Below are 11,598 nucleotides of genomic sequence, written 5' to 3'. Positions count from 1 at the left end.
ATTTTGCACTTAAGGCACGTTACAAAAAAATCAGGGGTTCTTCATAATGCAACTTCCGAACCTGATCTGATTTTACCAAAGTGGTGTCAATCTGCACACCCATTTCCTGAAACAATTCCTCTATGCTGCTTACAACGCAATCGACAACCACCTTGGAGCACATGTGGTGGCCCTCTGGGTTACGGCATAAATGGCCTTTTGTTTTTCAGATTATTCTTCGAACTTTGATCTGTTCTTTCCATCTGCTCAAGTAGCTCACCTATACATTGTGTTGGCTGGCTCATCCTGTCATGTTATGTCATCCTGTACTCGTGTGCTTAACTAAATACAAAAATTCAAATGATGTCTGTATCTTTAGATGGTTTCAAATGTTGTTCCACAAGTATCACAAGAAGGGAGAAAGCCACACCCAACACACTGAACAACGTGGTCACAAAAGCACTGGAAATACCTAGTCGACAATCTACAATGTTGGCAAATATGGGTTCGTACATGGCTGGCTGGCTGGCTGGGTTTGCGACGAATCCCGAGCTTGCGGAGAGTTGTCAGAAGGACCTGGTTTGCTGCTATCTCTCTGAGCCTCTGCAGAGTTATAGACTTGGATTGGGCTGCTGCTGTATTTCTGCTGGACTGTTCGTATGTACTTCTGTGGCACAAGATACCTAAATATAAACCGCAACGTCAAAAGGGGGCGCGCTGATTATTTCATTTTTACACGTATCCCCACAGTTTACGAGTGCAGGAACCATTACCCACACTATTTACTTACCCTCTGCCACAATACTGCCAGGTAACTCACGGCTGTGTCCATCAAATTTGGAACCAGTGGAGCTGCGCTATGGGTTACCTGCGAAGAATAATCTTTTTTACTGCAATATTCCGCACAAATTGCAAGGCCATAATATATCGGGTGCCTTCAATCTATCCACTTTTTATGCTATTGCGCCGAATGCAATTGTAAAAATGCTTTGCTCATGACGTCTCAAGTTCACAACAACCTGCGAAGAGCCAAATGATAACGGTTACACATGTCTTACGTGGAAACGCGCAGCTCGCTTATCCTCCTTTTCGGGATTCTGTCATGTAGTCACAGGCAACCAAGTGATGATAACCGACATTTCAGTGCAATGACAAAAGAAAAAAAAAGACCATAAGCGACCGTTAAAATAATTGGTTAGGAATCAACTTAAACAATAGTGAAGGAAAAGAACGAATGTCTAATTCAGGATGAAGAAGAAGCAGCCGCAATTATGATGCGTCTTTGGGATCACTAAAAGCGAATGCATCAAGAAGTTTCACGCAACGCAATCACTTGCTCAACGCATGCATAAAGCTAACTGCTGATACGCGTTCCTCGTGTTGCTAACCTGTTTCACTCAGTGCTGCATGCTTGGCTCGTGCATGGTCACAGGTAACAGCATGCTACTTCCAGTGCATGTCCATTTTCATCCATTTCTCCAAGAAATGCATCACGATCACAGCCGGCGTCCGTGCAACGTCCCTGTGTGAAACCTCGATTGTCTGTGTGCGTCCGTCACATCATATATCCACCTGCGAGCTTCACCCATGCAACATTGCACTAACATGAGAGTGAACTACGCAGGAATGTAATAGCAAATGCGGAAAGTTACTTACTATGTGACTTTGAATTCCGTTGCTTCCAATGCAACGGATGTCGAAGCGGCGCCAGGTACCACACAGCAAGCGAAACGCTCCTCCCGCTTTTTCCTGATACACGCTGTTGCCAACTGCCACTTGACGTACAACCTCCACCTGCCGACTTTCGCGAAACGGCGGACCACTTCGCTTTTATAAGTAACGCTGGTAACTTCTCCAAAAGCGTAACGACGTCCTTAGGGGTAACGCCACTGTTTCTCTCGCAATGTAACCTGTAAGAGGGCAGCGCACGCCCGCATGTAACCTTTGAATGGGCTGTAACCTTGACATCGAGCACAAATAACTTGTATTTCACAAGTTAGATGCGTATCAGAGTAACGTTAGAGGGAACCAGATTAAGAGTGTAGAGTGGCTGCACCCTGCAGCAACCCCCATCAGTAGATGAGAATGAACATCAGGGTGCTTTGAAGTTGAAGATAGGAGTAAAATGCAAGCGAGCTGGAGTATACTTGTATACTTCTCCCATGCTCAGGGACATGTTGTCTCTTTGAAGTTGCTCAGCGGTCAAGCTGAATTTGTGAAAAGCCAAAAGCTGAAGTTATTAGTAATAAGGAGCATTGGCCCAGCTAGACCACAATTATGGACGATACAGACACTTACGCCTCAAGCGCCTCTTTCACACACAGACGCATAAGGCTCTTATCCCAGAGTTGTTTGAATTGGGAATAAGAAACTTTGGAAAGACAATGTCGTACGGAGGATGTGGCTCCAAGATTTCCCGCTCATTTTAATGCATAGGTCACTCAATTTAATCCAGTGGTCAACCCCATTTGACCCAAGCAACATATGTAAACGTATTCCGTCATGGAAATTGTCATGACTGAGACGTTCATGATTACGTGAATGTAGCATGATTTATGGCTACAACAAGTAACGTCTATATAGACGTAGATTTCGAGATTTATTATAGGTTACACCACCGTAACGTATATTTAGAAGTTAAAGCGACCGAAATCATGTCTTTAGAACAGCAACAGAAGTTACATCTCGGAAAAAACAAAAACAGCTTGTTGTAACCTATAAATGTACCATTTACTCCGACACTAACTTCTAAGCAAAATTTCCAACGACTATTTCTTTGTTAGGTTCTTGTCGTTTGTTTTTCTTCTGTTTTTCAGCATAATGTCGCGTTTCAGCCTCGCATTCGAGACGACAGTTGCGAATCTACGTGCACGTTTTTATTTTATATCTGTTTCAGCGTCATCTGCGTCGACTACATATTATCGCTGCTGTGTCTACACGGATTGTAAGTTTGTTTCTACAGGGTGGAAAACCATTCCAATGCCGCAACGACCAAGATTTCCGCATTTCCGACAGTTTCTATTTCGTTGCGTAGCCGAGCCTGGTCTAGCCACACTGAGAGCGGTTTCCTTGAAACTCCGAACGCTCAACATGCGTCAGTTGACAGGTGCAATCTGTTTTCATATGTGATTTTGCTCGTCAATGTTCCTCGCGTTCATCATAGTGCCGTCAGGAACAACGGGAATGCGAGATGTCGCTACCAAACAAGGATATTTTCGGTGTTCTGAGGGGAAGGTGTAGTGAGTGCGAAGATTGCAAAGAATACATAACCGAAAACGAACACCATCCACTGCAGCTCTGGTTCACACAGCTAACTACACTGGTAAGTGTACATTTTTTGCTATCTATGTGCATTATTTTGATAGCAAGAGCTGTTAGCGCATGTTTGTTGGGATTATCGCAAGCGTTCTGCGGTTCTGCATATGAACGCCACTTACGCTTGCTACTTTTCGGCTGTTACTTGGTCGCTAAGTCAATACACCGGCGTGCGTTTTGCGAGCTGCGGATATATTCATCGATATTATAATCCGCAGCTTCCTACTTGTATTCTTACGATTTTCTAAGACTCAGTCGCGGAACGAACGCCTTCCCGCATTTATGATGTTCTCTCAGCGTACCTTGTGCTTTCTACGGCAGTGTTGCGGATTTGGCCGCTCAAATCGGATTTAAATCAAATGCGCATTTTTTCTGAAGGTAGTAAATCAAATCAAATCAAGTCCGGATTTAATTTTGACACGTTAAATCAAATCCTTTTAAATCCGGATTTGTTTTTCCGGACCTAAATGAAATCCGCTTTTAAATCCGGATTTATTGAATCTTTTGACAAATCCGGGAGCCAAAATTCCTGCAGTAGCATTACTAGACCTATATCCGTGTCTCCAAATTACTAATACTGCACGTATTCACTAAACAACGCTTAAATAACAGCGTGACGTGGCACAAAGAGCAATAAATTTCGTCTGATTAACGAGGATATAAATTTTATTCATATTTTAGGACAATTTGTTTTAGTTTAGAAAGACATTTTCGGTTACGATTGCTCGGCGTGTACCAGACTATCAGTCCCCACGTATCAGCCTGTGTCAGGGGCGGATCCAGGCGCTCGGTTTGAGGGGGGGGGGTTTCTTTGTCGGAGCGCGTAGTGGGGGAGGGGGGAGAGGAAAATTCAATGTATAAACTGACGTTTTGGGGGGCGATTGGGGGGGAGCAATTTGACGAGTTGCTTCTACTTACAGCCGTCTACTCGCTCTACCACAGGAGCTATATAAATGATATCTATACCATTCGATAGAGAATGAGTTAGCGGTTCTAATGAATCTACCTTCAAGGGAATGCGTATACCCGCTCATGAACAATAAAAGTGCGAAATCGTACATTTTTTGCCGAAAGTGCTGTGTTCGGGAATTAATTTTTTGTAGCGCCCCTTTAAAGTAGGAGTGACGGCACTTTTTCCGCGTGCTGTCTTGAACCCATAGTTTTAATCAGCCAAATTTGAAGGATATAGTAAAACAAGAAGCGCGTTGCTATGAGGTCAAAGTTGGGAAAAAATTCGAACCAACATTCGCCGCCGCAACCTTCCGCCTCTCCATATCGGAAACGGTTCATCGGATGGAGCTCGAAATTGTTGCGTTTGCCATCAATCGAGATGCTATCTAACATATATTTTTTCATGGAAATTAAAAATTGTCAATTTCCCACCCTTGTCGATTTAAAATGGAACTACCCACGAGTGGAGAGAAGACGACCTCACTGTGTCACCTCTAGCGTTCGCACGCCCCGTGCGGGCAACGGGCATGCCGAGCGTGCTCCCACTTAAGGGTTGAAGACGTGCAGCCATGTCGGATCGTTGGGATCGTTGAATGTGGATGTTGTATTTCACGCGCGACAAGCCGCCGTACGATTAGCTGGAAGCTAACACAGGCCGCGTTTTGGAGGGCATGAGTACCTCCCCCAGAGCTAGGCAGTCAAGAGCATTGCCCGAGCCCAGAGCTGCGTCGGCCTGCAGTGTGATAGCATTATTATTATCTATTTATTTATTTATTAATACTGTAAGCCAATATGTGACCCAAACAGGAGTGGCATACATGTTTGACACATACTCAACAATGGACAACTAAACAAACTAAACAGAGCTCAGTAAATTGACCCATCAAAACACGATCATACACTATATCTATTAAATCAACTTTTTATCAACACCACAAGGCATTCTATTGAGAACAAAAATAAAATTGCTCCACGTTACTTATAAAATTACCTGACTCGAAAACACTTCCGGGCAATGAATTCCAATCTTCTATCGTTCGAAGAGAGAAACTATATTTAAATGCATTAGTCCTTGCAAAAATTGGTGCTAGCATTTGTTCCCGCTGACTGTGTCGTGTTCTTCTCAACAAGGACGGTTTCAGAGAATTTGTTAAATTTAATGCGACATTTCCCATCAGACCCTTACGAAGAAATAATATCCGACTAATTTTTCGGCGCAGTTCAAGTGTCTGAATGTTGTTTACCTGCATCAGATTACTAGGTGAGTCAGTTCTTCTGTATTTCCCAAAAATGAATCTTATGGCTCTTCTCTGTACCCTCTCCAGTAGTGCAATATCCTTTTTCTGATACGGGTTCCAAACTACTGCTGCATAATGAAGTTTTGATCTAACAAATGTGTTATATGCGAGTAGCTTTGTTTGCGCCGGTGCATATTTAAGTTTCCTTTGTATAAATCCTAATTTATTCAGGGCTAATGCACAGATGTCAGAAATGTGATCAGACCACGTTAGTCTACTATTGATTGTCACCCCCAAGTATTTATACTTAGATCAGACTTATTAGACTCCTCAACAAGCGGGTTGTAGCGGGGTAGTTGGTTGTCCGCGTCTCTTGCTGCATTTGCGATCAGATATGTTATTAGACTCATCTTAGACTTATTAGACTTATTAGATTCCTCCTCACGAGAAAACTCGTCCTCCGTCATTTAATCCCCCGTTGGCTCAGACGGCTCTCCTCGCCGGCGCGTAGCCGACAGCTGGCCATTCCGCCGCGCGGAATTGCGCAATGCCAGTGGAAGAGGGGCGCAAAGGGAAGTCCAGCGAAAATACATGGAATGAATGAATGATGGGAGTTGAAGGCATCCAGAAAGAAAATAGTAAAACTTTATCGAAAATCAGCCGCACTTTCTGTTGCATTGCCAACACGTAATTCGTTAAGTGCCCTTAAATTTTTGTGTTACACCAAAATAGAAAAAGTGATACTGATAAAAGTGTATTGAAACGTAGATGACTGGCTCACTCTGGGAGGGGTGGTGCACAACCCCCATCTCCATCATCACGTATCGTGTTGGTGTTGACTCGGGCTTCACGGGGCATGAACAGTGTGGAGTTGGTAGGTATGGTACACCTTCCCAAAAGCGCCTGAGTGAAGGAATTCCTATCGCGGGCCTAGGCTCAGCTACGCCCAAAAACACACGCCTTCGTCGATTTCTACCATCAGTACTCAAAAGACTACAGGTCGTTGGTTACTATACCCTGGGGGTCACAATTAAATGGATCGTTAATAAATCGTGGGGCATGTTACGAATACTTATATTAAACATGTAGCCCATGGGTCTATTTTAATGATGACGTTTCGGGGCTTTGTAAAAATTTTCCTCGCGCAGTACAGACTGTTGTAATCAAGGGGAAAAAAAAGAGGGTATACGAGGAAGAGTGGCACATCTTGCCATGTTTGTCCGTGGGAGTAGGAAAGGCTTGCCTGCCCGAAATCACGAAATGGTAGGATGCCAAGGATATATTTATTGTTCGTTTTTACTTTGTTTTGACGTGAATGCGTGTACCTATATGCGTCCAATATGATGGCGAAGACCAAGAATTTCGTGACATGATTTGGCAAGCTTGAAACGGGTCGTGCTTGAAGACTCAGCTAGAGGTCCACGGGAAAGGTGCCGTCCAATCGACATCATAACGTTAACTGCGTTCAAAGAACTGCACCTGGTGTTCCCTCGGTGCGGTGAGGGGAAGTGATTGGAACAAAACGGCTACTCCTGTCGCTCTGGGGAGAGGACGCCGCTAGTGCGCCTGCACTAGTGGACGCAGCTAGTGCAGATTTCAGACAAGGTCACATCAATTCGCGTAGAATGCGAAACAGCGCTTCGCTCAATTTCAAATCCATGCATCTTGTGAGGGAGCTTGGCGAAATGCACGCGCAAATCCGCTGAAGAAGCGGCGATTCAATCCAAATCCAAATCATTCCTGGAAAATGCGATTGAATCCAAATTCAAATCATACCTGGAATATGCGATTGAATCCAAATCCAAATCATTAGTGGAAAATGCATTTCAATCCAAATCCAAATCCTGCCCATATTTTTGCGCAAATCAAATCGCAAATCAAATCCGCCAGCCCTCCGGTGGATTTAAATCCGGATTTAAATCAAATCCGTGGATTGAAATCCGCAACACTGTTCTACGGATGTAATTCAGCAAAACATTATTTCGTCCACATTGCTGCTAAATGCGGATGGAGGCTCTGCATTGTTCCAAATAGAGGTACACAGCGCAACAAGTTTTACGATATTGATGATGATAATTAGGGGGTTGATGGCGCAGCGACAACGAGTTTTATCTTATTGCCTCCGATTTCATGTATGTAACGGTCAGATCACATTTCGTACCTACTTGCTGCTATATATAATGCTAGGTATCATGTTTGCAGATAGAGCAGAATTAGATGTTGTAACAAAGCCCGCGTCTTGAGGTTCATGCGCCACACGACACATGGATAGAGGAAAGTATGTGATCTTTATTTATTGTTTTCCTTTTGGCATTTGTGGTGGCGCTTCCCTGCATGAAAGGTTTTCCATAAAACTCTAAGTAGTGCTAGAGGTTATTGATTGGCTACCTGCTTATTGTGTTCATCCCACGAAGTTCTTCGGGCAGAGGCTGGGGAGGGCTCATCAGAAAGCAGTACTGTATATGAACAAATAACATATTGAATGGTTCCGCAAATGTTGCTCTCAATGCCCAAACTTTTGTTCCCAGGATCCCACATGCACGTTCACATACCGTCACCAGCGCAATGGAGTACTTCACAAACTGGTCCCAGAGCGCCTCTCACGCTGCAGTGTCTCCTGCGTTACTCTACACTCATGTTTCCTAAGGTTGTGTGCGTTTTATATAATACTGTATCGCCTTTTACAACGCGAAGGTGGAATAAATATGTTTTGCTTCGTTTCATTGTGTATATTCAGCTTAGCAAAAATAGTTCAATTGTTCTCAGTCGCTGGCTTCCTCGCACTTTCATGCATTGCTTCTCACTTAGACGGTAGTTTTTCTTTCCACATATTTTTGGTAAAGTGACCATGGCTTCTTCTCACATCAGAATCGCTCTTGTGCAGAGTGTGTCAGCATGTGGCATTTCAAGTGTTCGTAACATCAGGCGTGATACAAGACCTCTAAATAGACCTCTGTTTTTGTAATATACATATGTGCAAGATCTCCTTTTCTGTTGGTGCATTTTGGTACCTTGGTGTGTTCTGTAAATGTCTGTCGATGTCCGCACAATGTACAGGGTGTTTGTTTTTATTCGCGTCAGAGCAGCGCTCATTTGGCAGGTGGGTTATGTTAATTTTCGCAAATTAGCCCATCCGTAGTTACAAACATTTCCTGACGCATGTGTTTGTAACTACAGATCGATCAATTAGCAAAAATTCACATAACCCACCTGCCAAATGAGCGCTACTCTGTTGCGAATAAAAATGAACATCCTGTATAAAAAGCCACACGTTGGCGTAACCTTTACGAGCAGGTGCTGGATTGAAGGCCGTAACCTCTAATTAGTGGGGTTCCCTGTAACTTTTATAAAAGTTATTGCTCAGAGGGTACTTGGTAACTCCTAAAATAGAGGGTAAAATATTGCGATTTTTTACCCTTTATTAAATGGTACAGAGTTAAGAGTGTGGGTTTTGCAGTGCCATGCGGTGTTTTATGGTAGCTTTTTGTCATCGTGACATTTCACGGCTATTTTCATGATATGCTCCATGAATTCCTTTTATGACTGTTGTTCTAAGTCAGGGCTTTACGTCGCGACACAACTGTGATCATGAGCGACGCCAGAAATGCTAGGGTCTGTGGATTGATTTTGCCAACCTTAGGGTTCTCTAACGTGCGCCCAAATCTCGACACATGGCAGAACAAATTTATGACTTTTTTAATACCACTGCTTCAAACAGTGCCATGCAGTGTTCTGTAACTTCCGATCGTCATTATGAGATTATGTGACTATTTTGATTATGTGTTTCATGAATCAATTTTATGGGACTACCGCTGTTTCAAACAATGTCATTCAGCATTTCATGACTATCGACGGCAATTATGACTTTTCATAACTATTTTCATGATACGTGGCATGGATCAATTTTACTGGGCTAGTGCTGCTTCAACTAGTACCACAGCGTTTTGTGACGACTGACGGTCATTGACATTCCATGACTATTTGCATGATATGTGGCATGAATCAATTGTACTGGGCTAGAGCTGCGTCGAACAGCGTCACACAGTTTTTTGTCACAACCGACGGTCATTATGACATCCCATGACTATTTTCATGATATGTGCACGAATTAATCTTATCGGGACAACATTGCTTCAAACACTGTCGTATAGTGTTTTATAACCACCGACGGTAATTACCATATTCCATAACTATTTTCATGCATATGCCAAGAATCGACTTTATGGGACTACTGCTGCTTCAAACAGTGTAATATAATGCTGTATGACTATTGACGCTCATTATGACATTACATCACTATTTTCACCATGTGCGCCATGAATCAATTTTATGATACTCCCGCTGGTTCAACTGGTGTCTGCAGTAGACTGTGATCACCGCGGTCATTATGACATTCCATGACTGTTTTGATATATGTGCCGTGAATCCATTTTATGGGACTACAGCTGCTTCAAACAGTGTTATACAGTGTTTTTTTGAGCAGCGACGGTCATTATGACATTCCATGATATCTGAAACGAATCGATTTTACTGGGCTAGAGCTGCTTCAAACAGTGTCACATAGTGGTTTGCGACGTTCTGTGTGTTGGATGTAGTCCAGTCATGACCAAAATCATAGTCATATGAAAATAGTCATAGAATGGCATAAAGACCGTCGGTAGCCACAAAATACTGTACAACAGTATTTGAAGCCGTGGTAGGCCCACAAAATCGATTCATGGCACATACCTTGAATATAGTAATTGCATGTCAGAAGGACCGTCGAGAGTCACAAAACGCTGTATGACACTGTTTGAAACAGGCTTAGTGCCATAAAATTGATTAATGGCACATATTATGAAAATACTCATGGAATGTCAATGGCCGTCGGTAGCCACAAAATTCAGTGGCGATTTAGTGGTAAATGGGACAGTAACGCGTAGCATTAAGCGCCTTTTCCGATTCATACTAGACTTCCGGGTATCCACTTCCCGCCAATACTAGACTTCCAGTACCCACTTCCGATCCAACTCGACTTCCGGTTGTCCATCTCCGGTGTATACTTGACTTCCGGTTCGACACTTTCAATTACTATACTTAAGTAGAGTTAGTTACCCTTTAATGAGCCTCAATTACTTTCAATCACCATGTAGTTACCCTTTAATTACCTTAGGTAACTGCATATTACATGAGCTAATCTTGCATTTCATTTAATTCCCTTTGAACTGCGGTTACTTGCTTTAATTACTCTCAATTCCGCTTTAGTTGACGTTAATTACACTTAATTACCTATGGTAACCTATAATTTCATTTGATATTTCTCTTAATTTCCGGTGTACCACAAGGTAGTATTCTAGGTCCTCTACTATTTAACGTTTACATCAACGATATAACGACTATTAGCATAGAACCAACATATGTTATTTATGCTGATGACACAGCTCTGCTCTTGACCTCCACGGACGCAGATAACTGATCTCTGTAGCTAACTCAGTTTTAAATAACCTTGCTAACTGGACAACCGCAAACAAGTTAACTATAAATTGCTCCAAGACTAAGGCAGTTCTGTTTCATCCCAAAAATAAAAACGTGAATACGACCATAGAGCTGACGCTATGTGGCACGGTCATTGCCATTGCCCCATCGTTTCAAAACGATAGGAGTTCATTTCTCAGAAAATATGACATGGAACGCACATGTCGATCATCTCACGCCACAGTTATAAAAAATCGTTGGTATTGTCGCAAGAACTCGCTCGTTCCTGCCGCCTCACATTAAAAAGCAAATATACTACGCCTTATTTCACTCACATCTTACATATTGCGTACTAGTCTGGGGAACCACAACTAAAAGTAACCTAGGAAAGATTTTACTTTTGCAAAAGAAAATAGTGCGCTATATTATGAACATACCCGTACTCACACACAACTGAAGGTGTTTTTGAGGAACTTGGTATAATCAAAGCACACAATGTTTTCCCTTACATGTTACTTTGTGCAAACAAATTTAGAAATGACACATACAAAAAGTTCCTCGAAACACTATCAGAGATCCAACAAAACTGTTCTAGTGGCCTCATCTGCCTCCGTGATGCTAATCAATCATGTGCAATATTTAAGTATGTGTTGAGAACAGA

General features: G+C 42.7%; 1 long non-coding RNA gene across 1 annotated transcript; it reads right to left on the bottom strand.

Annotated features, from left to right (window-relative positions):
- Nucleotides 1-208: 208 nt before the first annotated feature.
- LOC135373795 (uncharacterized) lies at nucleotides 209-1,404 on the bottom strand. The gene is made up of 3 exons (XR_010416595.1): nucleotides 1,368-1,404; nucleotides 770-847; nucleotides 209-662 (listed from the first exon to the last, which is right to left on the bottom strand). It is a non-coding gene; the product is annotated as an uncharacterized LOC135373795 (long non-coding RNA).
- Between the last annotated feature and the right edge of the window lie 10,194 nt (nucleotides 1,405-11,598).

This window comes from Ornithodoros turicata, unplaced genomic scaffold (genome assembly GCF_037126465.1).
Source record: "Ornithodoros turicata isolate Travis unplaced genomic scaffold, ASM3712646v1 Chromosome32, whole genome shotgun sequence".
Lineage (NCBI taxonomy): Eukaryota > Metazoa > Arthropoda > Arachnida > Ixodida > Argasidae > Ornithodoros > Ornithodoros turicata.
Note: the sequence above shows the minus strand (reverse complement) of the source record. Positions and strands in the feature narration are given on the sequence as shown.